Source organism: Phalacrocorax carbo, chromosome 6 (genome assembly GCF_963921805.1).
Source record: "Phalacrocorax carbo chromosome 6, bPhaCar2.1, whole genome shotgun sequence".
Lineage (NCBI taxonomy): Eukaryota > Metazoa > Chordata > Aves > Suliformes > Phalacrocoracidae > Phalacrocorax > Phalacrocorax carbo.
This window is the reverse complement of record NC_087518.1, coordinates 38,438,368-38,456,840: the sequence shown is the minus strand read 5'-3', so window position 1 is coordinate 38,456,840 and position 18,473 is coordinate 38,438,368.

Here is an 18,473-nt window from a genome sequence, read left to right as displayed (position 1 = left end):
AGAGAGATAATGTTCTAGTCAGGATAATAATTAACATTTAACTGACTTGCAAATGTGAAAACCAGGACCCTCAAAATACAGGTTTCAAAGAACTGAAAGAAACAGGCATCTAAATTTTTTTAACTATTTGAATTCCTCCCTCTAGAGGACTACTATAATGCTTAAGGGGAATGATGGCACATTGCAGTACAGTGAACACTGTAATACATCTAGTGAATGGAGTTTGTACCTTCTGTTGTGCCTGGCATATCTTTTGTACTCAGAGAGACAGCCAAGTTTACTGTATCTGAATAGGAAAAAAAAGTAGAGGATTTCATCAAGAGGCTCAAATATGAGTTAAAAGCAAGAAAGTGACTGCGGTGTAATCCTTACTGCTTATATATGCCAGAATACTATCAACATTTTTTTTCCACTACAACCGCCAGCAAGCAAGGAATAGTACTAGACTAAACACGGAATGTAAGAGAGCATAGAGAATTGGGGTCTGTGCTAAAAGAAACATGAAACCCCAATGAATGGAGCAGCATGAACTGCAGACCATTCAAAGCAGCGTTATAGGTTTCCCACGTGGGCACTAACAGCGGAGTTCCATGAGGTTTTGGCAACAGTACAATTTGCATCAACAACAAAAAGCTTGCTGAATTATTTAAGCATGAAATCAACATACCTTCAACAAAAATAACTAATTTACTTTAAGCAAAATAATTTAAAAATAAAGCACTGAATCCGAGAGGGAATGCGGTGGCTTTCATTCACCCCACCTAGCATACTCTTTTTTTTCTGGAAATGCAACCTGAATGTAAGTCAGGATATCCAAGGAAGAGTATTGGAGAGAAAATACGGCTGAAGAGGTTTTTGTGAGGTGCGTCCCCCAGGGTGGCCTGGGAGAGGGAGGAGTTTTATGAGGAAATACACCTTCTTCTCCTGCCTTCCTTTTGCTGTGTTTACCTTTGATTAATTCCTGGTAGGGCGGTCTCTGCAGTCCCTGGTTTTATTTGCTTGTTTGGTGTTGTTCACAGAACACAGGTTCCTGTTTTTTTTCAGGGGCGAGAAGTTAGCTTTGCAGGAAACGCATCTTTTCCCTTTCCCCCTCAACTAATTTTCTTATAAGGTGAAGAGAACAACAACTGCCTTTTGCTGGCAACTTAAATTTGTTTTGTTTTGTTTTGCGTTCCTCCCAGCTCCCCTTCCTGCATGCTACTCTCACAGTATAAATATCTAGATTTTTTTGGAAATTCTGTTGCTTGTGGCATGGCCCTGTACTCAGCATAGAGTTCACACAGGGATGGCACAAGAGAAATTGGGGGTGAGAACTGAGGTTGTAACATATTCATATGCCCCTCAGGTTCAAAAGTCTGCTGCATGCAATACATTGCAAGTATCACAAATTTTAAATGAGGCAGAAGCACTGCCCAGATCTTCAGAAAACAGAAAGGCAGAACTAATATGAACTATCAAACATGCACAGGATTCGTGGGGGAAAAGGTGCAGTAGGTTTGGATCTTTTTTTCAAAAATTAACAAATAATCAATTTTAAAGGACTGTTCCTCCAGGAACTTTTCTGGGAGTAGCAGAATTAGCTGGGAAACTTTCAGACCTCCAGCCTTTTCCCAGTATTGTCAACAAGGGAGCATTTAGTTTACTGCATCTTAAAGGAAACGTAAGCTGATAGTGGAGTCCAGTGCCAAGGTCTAACCCTCAGAAGTAAAAGATAATGACAGCAGGCCTTGGGATGTTGAATAAGAAAAGGCTTCCAAAAATTTATTTGGAAACTCTGTTGCTTGTGGCATGGCCCTACACTCAGCATACAGTTCTGAATATCTCCCAAAAAAACGGCTTAGCCTGGTGGCTTTTCTTATTAAGGACTTTGCCATCTTGCAGGGATAAAGGTATTTTCTTTGCAGCCACCAGTCTTGGGCCCCTTTTCTCTCATGACAACTCGTTTTCCTTCTGCAATATCCATAGCTATGCCTCTAGCTCCTGTATCTGCTACAGACTCATAACTCACCAGGACTGAGCAAGACCCTGACTACCAGATTTTACAAATACCAAGGTAACAGTAACACTCACTGTGCCACCCACTACAGCCTCAGCAACAGAGCAGGGCTGTGGCTACTTATCTTTTGGCTTTGCCACAGCTAGGGCAGTGTTTCTTCTCTGTTACTGCATCTGGGAAGCAAGGAGCCCCAAGGCTGCCCAGGGCTCCCCTCTCCTCTCCCCCCAGGAAAGAGGAGGAGCTGAACAGCAACTGCTGTATATGTTAGTGGTGATCTATGCGACCTGTGAGGGGAGTGGGCAGTGAAGAAATTTTGCTAGGAAGAAGACTCATGTCCCAAAGGGAAGAGAATGAGAAGTAAGTCCTAGTGCCCCAAATACTACCCTGTGCTGGAGGCGCTACTGAGGGCAAACTCCTCCAGAGAGAAATGGTGTATCCTGCTGAGCCTTGCTGAATAGGTATCCTACTGTGGTGGTCAGTGTGATCAGTTGTCTGGTTTGTGAAAGCTCACAGCTCATGCTTCGTCAGAAGTCACATTAATTGCTTTCTGTAGAGCACACAGAAATGAAGCTCTCTTATCAACATAGTAAATACAAAATAGTAACAGCAAAGTCTGAATCAGAGAACAAGATGCAGTGAAACTGGCCACTAAAGGCTTATAAAGGCAGAAGATTAGAATACATGATCAAATCATCATTACATTACTTTAGTAATGAAATGAATGAATTTAGAAATTAATGAATACAGCAATTTCTTACCCAGAAAGGATGCTGCTAGAAGAACAAATACTGCATTCAAGTGTGAAAATAAATTCCTTCATTGCTCATTCCAAAAGTATTTGGAATTACTGAGTGTTAGGATGAGGAATCAGAAAAAAAACCTGTGTTAAACAAATAGCCACTTACAGGACTAAGTTTCAGTTAATTAAGGAAAAGAAGAGTCTGAGATCAGAAAATCATATTCCAGGTACTCGACAGAAGAAAGAGAAAAATGTCTTCTTTTGGGGCATTGAGAAGGTCAGCTTTTCCTACTGCAGCAGACCAAACATCTCAGCTTTAAAGAATGACAGAGAAAATGAAACCACAAGAAAGCAGCCAAAACGCTATTTGATTATATGAAAATAAACAGCAGCAAAACAGCAATGATACTCCCCCCTTTTAGTAACATCCCTGCTTTTAGTCTGCTAATTCTCCAGAAATACTAGCTGAGAACCTTCAACACAACAGCTTATACTAATATACACACAACACGCACATGTACAGTTAGACTTACACAATAAATGCTTGGATACTAAACTCTCCACTCCCACAGACTTTACCCTCTAATCCTCTAGGGGACTATATATAGAAGGAGTATTTGCTTTTCTACAGTGGTGTAAAATTAAGTTAGTGAAAACAAGAGAAGGGCCCTGATGCTTCTCTGAAATTTGCTGTCCTACTTTCCAGCTGTGCACGGCAGTAGGAGTGGGAAACTGCAGAGCAAGAGGCCGCCAGTGCCACTAGTGCTCCTCAGAGTATTCGGAAGGGTTTGATTTGAGACCACTGTAACATGAGCTATTGTTTCCACTGTTGTTCCCCTTGTAATCCATGAAGGCTATTTAATGTGGTGTGGGAGGAGGAGTGTATTGAAAGAAGAAGAGGAAACCAAGGGCATGAGAAAGATTATGCAAGTACTTCACGAGGGCTTTCTGTCCGTGGCCCATTTTCTTTGTAGTCACAAATGAAAAAAACCTTATACCTGAGTTTTACATGTCACACACATACCCTGAGATTTTCTATTTGTTGCTCCTATGCTATTTTTTAAACTAATTTATACCCCTTCTGAAAATTCTGTTTGAGATGTACTGCACCTACATTCACAGAAGCTATAGTGGGACTAGTGCTATACTGGATAATATGGCCACAATGTGTTGATCTAATTTCACTGGAAGGTAAAGGAGCTGCATTTTAAGCATCAATACACTCTTTCCTAAGATGATTAGAGAGGTGCAGGTTCTAAGTTGACTAATAGGGTTGCAGCCCTCATGTGCAGACCAAACTGCTAGAAAAGTTGTAATCTGAATCACATTGTGTACTTTCTAAGCAACTGTATGTTTTGTATAGGGTTTTAAATTTGATTGCAGTTTAGCAAGGTAAATAAAATTTTACTAGCATCAAGAAGGGATTTTGCTTTATTTTAACTTAAAAACTCTTCTTCCAAAAATGGGTTCTCATAGTTGAGATTCTGGTTTTCTCCTGCTGTACAAGAGTAACTTTCTATCTTATTTCAAGAGACTATAATGTAAGTTAATTGCTTTTAATAATTTTCACTATCAGTTTCCCTTGCTTCTTTTCTATTAAGAATTGATCTATTTGGCACTTTTTTTCTGACATCCTGGCCACAACAGCTCACCAGCAGCAACTTATTTCTTTATACAACAAAAAACTTCTCCCAATTTGCCCCTTTTGGGTGTTCATCAAGAGCGATCCAGGTCAGAGCCCCTTTTGGAATTAGTGCCTGCAATTCTATAATGCCTTGTAAATTAATTTAATCTTTGTCAGAATTATTTTCCCCTTCAAGGCTGGTGACACTTTCCAGGGGATTTTAAACCAACATTTAAACTTATAAATCTAGTTTGGCAGAATAGATTTTGAAAGTTATAAAATGGCAGCTAACAGAGTCTACCTTAAAACAGTCATTTAATCATTCTCTCCTAGGAAAATGACCAGGCATCCTGGACACTGCTTACCACCGTAAGCGCCAGTGTTATGTCAATATCAGTATAATAAAGAAAAGATGACAAAAACCAATTGTCAGCATTTTTAAACCAACTGTTAGACCACCAGCTGCATGCTGAATTGTACACCGTCTACTCATACTCACTGAAAAAGAGGACTCTGTAGATACAGATCCACATATACAAAACTTTGTCTTACATGTGCAAGGCATGACTGCGTGCCATAGGAGCCTGCCTGCAAAAGCAAGGTCCTTTCTTATATATAAAACCACCTGACAGGATCAAGACCCCTGACAGTCACCTTCACACTCTAACCTAAAGAGGTATAATTTCCCCCTTAAGCATAATAAAGGTGAAACTATATAACAAAACAAACTGTGGAATATATGTACTAGACTGCTTCTAGTACACAGCCTAGCCTGAATATCCATCTTTTAAATTACTTTATGACTGTTACTTAAATAAACAGAACCAAAAGTACGTTAATGTTTTCAGACTTGTGAATATGAAAGACAAAATGACCTATACACATAAAATCAGACATGATTTAAGAAAAAAACTTTAAATTTGATTGCCTTTACTTTGACATATCAAACAACGAAATAAAGATTCTAAGGGCTTACATCTAAAAACCCACTGGAAAATGGGTTACTCCTTTTCTTTGAATTTTTGTTTCCATTTCTTTGATATGGACTTGGTAGACAGTGCTACATTTAAGGAAGAGAAAAGAATGAGGTGCTCTTCTGTGTCATTTATTCACTGCTTGAGATGCACTATGCAAAAAGAAGCAGTCAGACTTGTGCTGCCCACAGAAATCTGTAGAAAGAAACACCTCTGTAGTATGTGTTCAAATCAGATTATTCTTCTTCTCGGGCATACCTCATATTTAAAACTCCTTATACTGTCTATTCTGTTTGCATTTGTATTTTCACGTCCTTAAACAGTTCCCTCCCAGCTACCAGGTACCCAAATCCCAGGTCCCCAGTTTTCATTAATTTTTCTATTTGAAAAGCTGAGCTTTCCAGTTTGGCATAAGATAGCTTGATTTTGTAAGGTCTATTTAGATTATGAGCTTGCAAGGCCTCTGCAAAATAAGCACTCATTGGCTTGATTAGGAGATGTGTGGAGGTATTTTAGGAACTCCGCAGTACAGGTTTTATTTTCACCTTGCAGACACAGAGTGGAAACATGTACCCTCATTCTTCTTGATGGAACAAAATGCAAGAAGGCTAATGGGAAGGTAATAGGTCTGTGGATCTGGAAGTGATCATTCTTTTGGCCTAGTGTAAAGGAACACAGTTTTACTTAACCACGAGCATGTTTAAAGACCTGCCTTTTTATTATTTTTTAGGAGGCAGGTTTGCTGAAACATACATTGTGAGTCCAAGGTCTTCATTTCTATATCACTGAGCCAGTCTGAAAATTGCTGTGCAGCATATGTGGTAAGTAGATTAGAGAAGTACTTTTAGCACTTTGAAAAAGAAATAAGACTTCATGGACTTCCTTCTGTACTTGCATGAAAATGGATAGCATGCAGAGTGGTATCTCTTTGACTGACATAAAATAGCTGAAATTATGTGGCTAAGAGTTGCTGGTTTTGCTCTGCCCTTTGGGTTAGTGTATAGAGACAACTCACTGTTTTAGTCTTGATCTCCCCATCCATAAAATGTGAAAGACAACATTATCTGGCTCACAGGGATGCTGGGAGATTACATAATGTTTGCATAGCTATTTTAAAATCTGAAGTACTGTGAATTATGCAGTATAATTGCTGAAAGTGAAGACTTATCCTCTCTAAAGAAAATGAGAATGACAATTTCTAAGGAAAATTATTTTGGAGAGCATCTTTAACCACCTTAATTTACACTATTTATCTATTTGCTAATTAAAATTATTTTAGTCTGTTAGAACTGATCAGAACAATTTACATGAAAAAGGCACCTGGCTGTAGTTGTCGCTGAAGTGTACTCAATCCGATGAGAAAATCATTAAAAAGTTATCACTGTACTTTCAAAAGGTCCCTTCTTCTTCCACTCGATGTCTTTATAAGCTACTTAGTCAATAATTTAATTCTTTCTGTGTCTGTGTTTCAAGTTGGTTAAATCTGGGCTGCTAAGTGGTGCTTTCCTTCCAAGGGATTCATTTACTGAGGAATCCTCTTCACTATGATTTAGTCTTTCATCTTGCATGGATGCTGCTTTACTCATCACTGATTCACACTGCACATCACAGGCTGCATCAACATCTGCATTTTCTGGATGGAAAGTTTTCATTTCTTCTCCTTTAAGAATATCTGTCGTTCTGCAGTCCCAGTCATCAGCTCCTAACCACCTTCCCAGCTGTACAAAAATGCATTCTGAATAAACATTGGAAGGAAGGAAGCATAAATATTTGACAGCATTCACAGTCGATGCAGGTTATTAAGCACTCTGCATTTCAGGAGAATACTCAAGACTGTCTTCCAATGAAGTATTACAAGTGAGACTTCAAGTGTTTTATAATCTAAGTAAGCTTTTACTTTGGAAGAGGCTATTAGTGCCTGGATATGAGAAGAGAGGATTGTGGACAGGCATAACATTTTGCAATTTCATTTTCATTTTGGCTGGTGTTGTTATTATCATATTCTGCATACCTGAATCTTTGTTACATGGAATTTTGAGCGTGCCTGAAATGGACACTATAACAGAAGTTAAAATGAGAAATGAATGACTTCCTCCCTATGGATTTAGCTAATGCTTATCCCATAGGTCCAAACTTTAAGTGATCTGGTCATCTGAAAGACAACCTGGTTCTCTCATTCTCCATACATTAAATGTTTAACGCTATGATGTAATAATATAAAAACTACAGAGGGAAGCATTAAGAAGGAGAGTCAGTTGCTTTTATTCTCTCTCAACACCTTCACTAGCATTTAAAAAATTTCTCCAGTAACATCTATGTGCCTGCCCATTTAGGTATCCGTGGGGTAGAACTGAAGTCTAATATGGAAACATTACTGGAAGGCCCATCTAAGGAACTTTCAAAAATCATATTGTAAGCCATGAGACCCAACAGCTTCTTGGCAGAATTCACAATTTATTTTAATTTCAAAGTTTCAAGTTTTTCTTAGCAGGCTGACTTCAAACTAACTTCAATAACCTAATCTAAATTAGGTCCAAGTATATTCCTTCATTAAAAAATAGCACAAATATATGTAACTCTTCCTATATTTATAGCAACATGAGCCATCTGTTACAAACCTGATTTGTATACACAGATATCGTAAACTGATCATTGCAATCACTGTTCTAATCTGTGGCCTATTTAATTTCTGGACATCTTATGTTCTGGGCTGCTGGAAGTCAGAAAATCCTTGCTCCAGCCCTCCCACACCTCTGCAGATGTCTACTATGCCTGCACACTTAGTCCAGCTGGGGCTTCTGGCAAATGTGCCTGCACTGGCAGGGCCAGTTCTTTGAATTATAAAAGATGTAGATTAGCAAGATTTTTCCAGTGATGTCAGTAGAACACTTTTGGTGTTGGAGTTTGGCAGGATAACATTCCATATTAAAACATGGATTTTTGACTAGACATTGGCCTAAACTTGATCTTTTTTCCAAACAGTCCTAATCACTGCTAAAATACTGAGAAAGTGATTTACACAGTGGATTTTTTTTACAGTGATCAAACATGACCAAATAAATCTTCCTATCTGAATTTCTATTACATGCCCCTTATCTGTTTAACTTAATGTGAGATTTTCTGTACAGCAGGAGACACAACTTCTGAAAATGCAGAATCTGCAGAAGGTATCTACAGAGCATCCCATACAGCTCATTCACAAGAACATGCTGGACACATAACCAGCAAATCCATTCTGCACAATGTTTTATTTTCCAGGTAAGACTTAATCTTGGCATAGTCTTTTGACCACAAGTTATACTGAAACATGCAAAACCAAAATACATACCCATACTAAACTGACAGTAAAATACAGTACAAGAGATAGTACAGTCAACCTGACTGTACGTTTATGAAACTTAGTAGAGGAGGAATTATCTTGTACGTGCAGAAAATGCCACATGCTAGCAAAAAAGCACTGAGCACTCAGTATTTAAGCATTTAATTCCTCTCATCTAATATAGCAGCTCTAACTACAGGGCAATGAAAGATCAGGCATCAGAATAATCAAGCATGTCAGTTCAGGCCATACCGATAAGCTCCTGACAGAAAAGGACGAAAATCAGATAACTCATACTTCTGAATTTCCTTGAGGGAAAACTGTAAAGGCTTAAATGCAGAAATATATAGTAAAGCTTCAGCTTTAAGGTTTTTTTATAATCAACGTCTATATCACTGCTTAACCTCAATTATTTGAGAGAGCAATTTAGAATATAAAGTGTCTTTCAGCATTAGAATTTATGTGCAAATGCTTGAGGTTTTTTTATATGTCACACTGGAGTACAAAACTGACCTCTGAGAGGAAAAAAAGCAGCAGAAAAAAAAATACTTGCTGCTTTTAAGAAAAAGACTTAGAATAGTATGAGCATAACTAATGGATGATTTGTAGTACGTCAGTATTAAATTGATGAATCTGGCTTATAACAAGTCAAATTTGGGACTGCAGAATCCTACAAAATCCTACAGCCTGTAATGGCTTTAGAAGCGGTACTAGCCAGCACAAAATTTGCCCAGGAACATTAATACTAAAAAGAACATAATAAAATGTGAAAGTTGTTTCAAACTTTCTAGAAAAATTTTAATTGTCTCTGGATAAAATGTAGTTAAACAAACAGTTTTTGTTTGTTAGCTAGTTTCAAATGCCCTGAATGCACGTACATTTGAAAATCTTGTTTAACCTGATTTTTTATAAGTATCTTGTTCTAGTTCTATGTAATCTTTTAAATGTGTTACAGCAACAAGAACTCATATGTCACATAAATTCAGCATCTTCAATTTAATGAGCTAACTAGTGCAGTGGCATAAATTGCATTTTTCTGCTTTGAGACTAAGTATATTATTATTGTCTAATCCTCTATTTTATACCAAATCCACCCTGAGCAGTCTTAAAAATTCAGAGCAAAGAACAACATAATTTTATAATTCCAAATGGGGACATGTAAGTGAGCATTACCTGCAACTGCCAGACAGAGACACATGGCCTGCAGACATACCTAATGTGTACAATAAACTAGATTTGATGTGTCTCCAGCCCTAGTGGTGTATATTATGGACAAGAAAAAAATGGCTAAAGAATACTTACATATCTTGCATCCAAAAATCAAAAACATGCAAAAGATGAAATCCTGGTCCAGTAAAATGCAAGGGATGTTTTGTGGCTGGCTTAAGTAGGGTAAGAAAATGCATGTATCCTGTAGTGTTAGGACATGCCATAAGGCAATGCCTTTCTTACTGTGCCTTGCAAGCACATGGTTGGCAACTATAGAAATGTAGCACATACTACACTGCGACCTCAGTGATGCTCTCAGAGCTTGCATGCAAAGTCTAACGCCACACCCAGAGTGTTACTGTGAGATCGAATTGTAACCCGCACAGGTTCAACTTCCAGCGTGTCAGAAAAAAAGGCAATTTGGTCTTCAGTGTAGGCTACGCCTACCTATTCTGGTTGCTAAGCCAGTGACATTAAGATCCATACTAATGTCTTCACTGTAACTGCCACTCAGTCAGTTCAGACAAACTAGGGCAGGTCACCTCCTGAGTGATGTGCTGCTGAAACCTAACAGACATAGTCACATTCCCTGGCAACAAGTGGTTAAAAAAACCCCACCGCCCCCCAAAAAAAACCACAAAAAACCCCTTTTGATACTAACTAAACATCGAAATTATATGGTACTCCTTCTCCTGGAGCTGTGGCTTCTTGCCAGCACTGGCCGCTGTGCGTACGCGCTGCGCGGCAGCCGGCGGCAATGAGAAGCAGAGCCGGACTGCTAGGTGGGGTGTGGCAATGCGCGGGGTGCTCCGGCTGCTCCGGGGGACACCTCCGTGTTCTCTCACCTGCATTTTCCTTTTTTCATGAGGGCATCTTGAAGGAGTCTTTCTAAATGCTTTCAGCTTTTCTGCTTTCAGCAGAACTGCTTTTAAGAAACATCATTTAACTTACAGCAAAATCAACATTAATAAAGTTGTAAAATAATTCACTAATTTCATACTTGTTCCTTCAAATAAAAAATAGAGGTAATTCTAGGTTGGAGAAAAACCTTGCACGAAACCACAATTCTTAAGATGAACTGCAGAATAAACCCAGGAAGGACTGAACAGGAATATTTAAGTGACCTCTAGATATTGGTTTCATAGGCAGTTGTTATGCCGAGAATCCATGGTGTTCATAAACATAACTGTGAATGCAGGATTTGTTACAAGTGTGTTTTATATAAGACATGTCAAAAATGCTATCATTATGCATGGATAAATAGAAGGTATAAATTAAGTATTTCAAAAAAGGATCAGAGAGTTCTCTTCCACAGCTACACCAGAAACTGAAGTCAGCTGGAAAATGAGTTCTGCTGTCCTTGGAATTTCTAAACTATTAGGTGAGGCAGGCATTTTAAGGCAAATAGACCCTAAGAGGTAGCCTGTTTATATTTGAAAAGCTCTATCTTGCCAAGATAAAAATATGTTAATTATGTATATTCAAATGTGTTTTTTTAGTTTAGAATCATGGTTGCTTCTCCAAACAAAAGCCAAATGTTGGCTGTGTTATGCTCCTCAAACAGAAAGAGGAAAACTCTAATTTCAGTCTGAATGGATTTTGTTTAAGATTAAAGACTACAGTGTCTCATGTCATAGGACACAATGTGTCCTTTACGGTACATTTCTCCATCTTGCATTCATTTGCACACTTTCCATAGCCAACAAACAAGGAAACTCTCAACAAAAACTATAGTGTACAAAGCACAGGGCTTTAACATTCTTCCTATGTTTTAATAACTAAGGAAGTTGTAACAGTACTATAAACTAAACCCAATATGAAATAGGACACCCCTAGATGGAACAGAAGGGACAAAAATACCTGTGAAGCTTGCCAAGGCTTACTATGCACGAAGCCATTTTTAATTTTTTTTATATAGCATAGTGTATTCAAGTTCAAATTTTCTCTCAAAGAGCTTTTGGATGTCATAGCTAATACAGAAAGATGTTCTAGAAAATGTGGTCTTCTAAACCGGACCCATCCATTTGGGGGAAAGAAGGAAGGAACGTAGTTCAGCTCACACTTATGTAATTTTATCACTATGATCTAAACACTTTGCGAAGTGCTTCAGCTTTCAATAAATGAACCCAGGAAAAAGTAAGACGTACCCTCCACAGGGTGCATGATCATCTTTGCCATGCTTGCCACAGTGAACTACTCCGTGGAAAGTTTGGGCTTTGTTTTACACGAAATCTCTCTTAGAAATTATCCAGTTTAAATAGGATGTAAAAGCTGTTCTGCCTTGATACCTGAATGAAAAACCAGGTGCCAGCTCCTGGCCAACATCATATGAAGTTGGTCTAAAGACTGCGAACTAAAATAAAGCAAATAAATAAAATAAAATAGTGATGATATTTGCGGGACGTTTGCAGAGTTCAGAATTAGCTTCTCTACTGATAAGGACTGCTAGAAGTAAGAATAATGATCGAGGCATGTGCTGGCCAGTTTGTTGACGTACTAGCACTTGATGTACTTTGAAACAGCTTCTAAATTTTCACGAAGCCTCCCTCCAGAGGGCACGTAAAGAGATCCATACTTGATGAACATCCTAATTTATTTCCATTTGATACTGAACAAACCTGTCCTTTCCAGTTTCTTAAATTTAGCAACATTTTTCTCTTCTTTCAGATTCAGCATTCAAGGATATTTTCTACACCATGATATCTCACATAGATTTGGGTGAATTACCAAGTGGGACTCTAAGGTTCAGATGTTCAGTGGCTCACATTGGAAACAAACATTGTGATGACTCCCTGGTTAAACTTTTATTTTGGCACCTACCTGTTTTATTTAATTTAATATGTGGCCATCAGCTTGATTTTTCAAACTTTTGCACCATTCTAAGCTGAAAGCTTTATAAAATAGGTTAACTCTATTATTAATATAATCTTGCAAATAAGCTGATCTGATAAAAACTCATTTCTCTGAACCTCCGTTAAGCAATACTATTTACAATACCATTGTTTCATCTTGTATTAAAGTAGAGCCATATAGGCCATTCCAGTATTTCTCCCATGTCTGAAGTCAGGTTGACAAGACCTGCAGTTACTTGACTTATCCCATTTAGCCTTTTAAACAATGGGACAAGGCAAGATTTTTTTTTCCCCAGGCCCCTGGAACTTTCACAGTTTTCCAAGACTTACTAAAAATAAATGCTAAAAGTCCAAAATGCTCATGAGACACAGCTCTTAAAACACTAAGGGGAAATTTCTGTACCTGTTGATTTAGGTGATGCTGTTTAAAAATGCTCCTGAATAACCACAAGAATGGAAAATATTTCATCAATCTACACCATGAATACATCATCTACCTCCTTCCTAGTTATAGAATAGAAATACTTATTGGACACATCAGCTCCTCCCTGGAGTAAGCACATGATTTTTTCATCTAATAATTGTATATAGTTACTTTGTTGCTTTAATCTTAATGTATTACCATTCTCTAATGACTGTAGATTTTTTTTCTAGTTCTTTTGCTTCTCATAAACTTTCTGCTAGTTCTACTTTTTTTTTTTTGCTGAATTATCCGTCTTCTGGATTTAAATACTTCCCTCCTATCCCATATGTTTCTTTTTAAATCAGTATAAGGTTTTCTTTCCTAACTTTGAGGTTTTACATTTAGGGACAGAAAAGTAAAATCTTGCCAACTACTTCCCAAGCATGATCAATATTTATATTTTTCCCTTATGACTTAACTCATAATCAATTACAGATTTACGAGCATTAGGTAGGATTTTATTATACTCATATATATCTCAAGTAATCATTTCATAATCAGAACAACCGCCAATATTTAGTTCCAAGAGCAGTTCCTATATAAGCTTTAAGATGAGGATTACTATGGATTTCCCATGGAAGATGTAATGCTTATCAAGTCAGGAAATTGTTATTTATAATTTATAAATTTTGAAAGAAATTCCAGCGTTCTCTGGCACAGAGGTTTGAGTGTCTGAGGGTCCATGATGGTCCAATCATAAACATTTCACACTATGCTCAAAAGCAGGTTTTTCTGGGCATGCTCTTTGTTTATGTTGGTGTTTGCCACAGATCCCCAAATCATATGCATGCTGCCAGCAAAAGCACTTTGACAGCTAATCCATGCACACTCAGGAATGTATTTTTCAGCTAGTGAGGAATTTGGACCCCACTGTCAAATAGTGAGTGAGTTCTAATCTTACGGATTTTATTACTAACAAAGTTCAATGTATGCTTACAAAAGGCGGTTTCCAAATTGTGCTATCACCCAAAGTCATAACAATGAAATGCTTCTCATATATCAAGATGCCTTAAGCAGTTTTGTTCCTAATACTTTGATTTTTTTACCAATACATATTATTTCTGCCTCCCCACATACATTTTCTTGTAATTAGCTTAACTGGTATCTGATTAGCCTAGAATGACAGTCCTTTAGAACAGGCATTTTCACATACCATTAATGATATATGCACCACTTCAAAATGATCTGCCTGTACTGGGGCAAAGAGGAGCCAGGACAGCTGTGGTTGCTATCCTATGCAGAAGAAACTCATCGCTGCAGGGCTGAGCCTGGGAGAGGACAACATCCAGCTCTGAGCTGGATGAGGGATGTTTCTAATCTTATATAAAAGCAGGAAGGAAGATATGGTATGCATCTTGCAGATCCCAACTACCATTTAACTGTGACTGGAAATAAATCCTCTCGTACACCCTAGGCAGGCTCCCTCCAAAATTCTTTTGTTGTCTGTAACTCACCTCCTTTTGCCAATCCCACAGAACAGGTAAGTTATTTACTGGAAGTTTGTTAGGAAAACTATTAGAATGTGAATTAAAAATATTTCTCTGACAGTTACAGCTTCCTAAGCCTTGAAAAATTAGGCCATTAACTTTTCTGGGTTTCAGTTAACACATCCATGTAAAAATGTTTTCTTATCTTTATGAAATTTGTTAGTATCTGTGAACCAAGAGTAATGAGTAAGCATAGATTATCATTATTTTAATGTCCTGTTTCAACTAGGATAAATATCAAATTATTGCAGACTTCAGATGAAGCGGATCATTCTTTTCCATCCAGACCATAGTCTAAGAATACCATAATAATTTCTTTTTGAGACAACTGGCCTCACTTTATAGAGCAAGGAAAATTTGATAAGGACACTCCTTTCCAAAGGCTTGTCCAAATGGAAGCTCAATGTTTTGAACATTTTTTATTTGTAATGAAGACTGGAATAAAGTGGATGATTTCTAATGATGGCCTATGCTGTGTTACTCTATCATTGATACTTACTGCTGAACTACATCCATTTTATCCCTACAGTCTCTGTACTTTCCAGTGACCCATATGACATCTACGTCTGCTGCAAGACATGCAGAAATTCCAGATCTTATCAAATGTGTAAGTCTTCATTTTCACTCTGGAAACTCAGGTTCACATTTGAATATTTCACAGAAATATGCACTTTCAACCATGGCTGCAGGCTAGTGTTCCCTTGTGTAAGTCATCCATTTTTAGAACTAAATGTACAATTATACAGCTCAAGTCATGCAGAAGATCCATGGAATTTGTGTATATTGCTCATGCAAGGGCTTTTTTTCCTTTTTCTTTTTTTTTTTTTTGTTAAAACATTTATTTGTACATAAATAGATCTGAAGTACAGATAAATAGCTGTGTTCAAATCATCAAGGACTGTAAAAGAGGCCATGTCAAAGGACATTTTCCTTGGGTGAGTGTAAGTTAGTATGGTACCTAAAACTAATCAGTAAATTGCAGTATTTCTTCAGTTACCAAGGCACTTGGCAAACATTTCTCACATTAAGCAATTAAAAAGGCAATAGCACTGTTGTCTGGCAACTTTGGAAGCACTTAACTTAAAATTACAAATTAAAACAAAGACTAGAAATGAAACAATTATCTTTTGTTGCTTTTGACTTCTGGACTCACAATCAGAAATCAGGGATGCATTGCATCAAGGCTGCCTGGGGGTCAATGAGGAAAGAGATTTCAATTAACAATTGCATGCAAGGAGCTTCTACACCCAAATGAAAAAGAATACCAGAGCATTTGTTTATGAAATTGGGGGATTTAAACTGTTTAATAAGATCTACAGACTCAACAAATCTTCCTTAATAATATTTAAGGAAAAATTAAATTACGTTGAAGGAATAAAGCCGTACTGTAGCCCTGTGTCTAACAGAGAGCACCCTGACAATATTAAAACCAAATCAAATTTTCAAATGCAATGTGGACTGTTCTGAATATCAGAAAGAGGAGGAATCCTGTATTAATAACACCTTCATTAATTATTGATGCCAAGAATATGCTAAATATAAATAGACAAACAGAATCATAGTGGAGGAAAATAACACCCTTTTTTGTATAGCCTCTAACCTGAGCAGGTTTTGAGGTTCTGGAAAGTCCTGCTTCCATGAAAGTACCTTTGAAAGTCCTTGGCTTTGGCAGCTTTGCTTATGGAGCCCCTCATGCAGTAACAGGTTCATTCCCTTTTGACGATACCCAAGGGTTTCTGCAATGTGATGGAATTCCTGGAAATAATGACAACGTAGTTTCGGATTACTTGGAAAATTGTTTAGCATAATTACCCTCAAGAAGCTAGACATGTAACTGAATCTCTTGAGCAGGCTTTCTTTGTTGAATTTATATGGGAAACCTAATGCTATACTCAAACTCTGTTATTTGGATGGTTTAATTTTAAAAACTACTGATCACAGTGGAAGTACCTGGTGCTTTCTCATTTTGATAGAGGGGACAGTGATTAGAATGCACAAATTTAGCTGTCTGTTTTTGAAAATCTTGCACTTGAGCCTAAAATTTATGTCACATCTGTCCTGAGAATTAGCTTTCTCAGAGCACCTACTAGTGCCTTCTCTTTCCTCTGGCCTGAAAAATGAGAGGAAGAGCTACTCTTTGTGAGTAGCAGTTTTATATTTTATCTTTGTGTTAATTGGAAACTGAAAAAATAAAGAAAACCAAAAAAAGAAAAAAAAGAAAAAAAGCCTTCAAATGTTGTTTCCATCATTCTTCCTACCTTGTTTCTAGATCAAATTTTGGGCCAGGAGTCCTGTTTTATTCTACCTAGGTTATCTTTTTAAAAAATCAACTCAAACAAGTTGGCATGCTCAGTGGCCCAGGCCACCAGAACTTCCCAGAACACGTTAGTCAGAGGGATCACGATGGGGAAGTCTATCATGACTCTGATTCATGTTTTCTGATCAGTTGATTGACTGAAGCTGTCACACTAAAAATCTCTTTCCTCCTGCAGCTGTCCCTGGCTCAGGGAACTTAAGAGGATGGGCAGGTTCTGCAGCAAATGGGCACAAGTTAAGGAATGTGTGTGGCTACTTCTACTAAAAGCAGAATTTTTCTTCATAGCTCCTGTATCTCATCTCTAGCAACGTTAGCTCTTTAGAGACAGGTTTTAGAGAATTTTAATTTTCGTTATGGTATTTTCCCTGTCCTGCCATCCACAATACTTTATTTGCTTCCTATTCAGGCTGAGCACTCAAATTCTCCTACTCCCATCTTTTTCCAGCAGGAGACTCCTTTGGATATCTTTCCCCTGGTTAGGTGCCACCTTCTTTTTTATTGGTTAACTGAAAGCCATAACCTCAAGGTGATTTTTCCCCTTCCATTTGTTTTTAGGCCTGTGTAATCCCAACACAAGTCTAACAGGGAAATGTAAAACCAGATCTGAGATGCTTTTAAGACAGTGTTGAGGGGTGGAGTTGACTGGAGTTCAATTTTGTGCTGAACAGCTCACTGTAGCTCAATAAAGACTTGTGTCTGTGTTTCTGTTTATACGGCTGGAGTAGAGCACAGAGTATGCTTTTTCATTTAAAATCATACATGGACGCAAAACAAAAATGCTTCTTAGCTTGTAGAAAGACAAGTCATAAAATGAACTCCGAGGAGATGTGGAAACCTATGTTATCGGTCCTTTTCCTACTGGAAGTAATGCACTCCAATGCAAATGCTGCTCGTGGAAGTTATAGTTTCATGTCTTAGCAAATACTAAGCTTCCTCTAAATGAACTGGGGCATATTTAGCATCATGTTCACTCAACACCCCTATTTTACACAGGAATCAGCCATATGACAAGAAAAAAAGGAAAGAAGAAAGATAAAACATATATCAGTAGGATCTACCTTACTCCAAAGCAGTGTTTTCTGCACGTACGCATGGGGAGAAAGGATGATTGGGACGTATACATCCAGGACAGCATCTATTTGAAAACCAGCTTGTCATGCTTAATGCATAGGACCCTGCATACTGCTGTATTCAACAAACACAAAAACATTTTCAAAGCACATTCTCTGTCAGGTTTCGACACTGTAAAACAGAGGAGCAAAAGTAATAGATGATTATGTTGTAGTCTCTTTTGCTATGGTCCAGTGTCACCTCGTGCTGCCCTGCCAGACAAAATCATCTGCCCCAGTCACGCTGACTTCTGCCAGTCAGGGTCACGTCAGAGTCACACCAGATCCTGACAGCCAGACTGTCACCCTCAGTAGGTATTACACTGGAATCAGTGTGACCATAACAGCAGGGACACATACAAACATTCATGTGTGTGTGTTTGT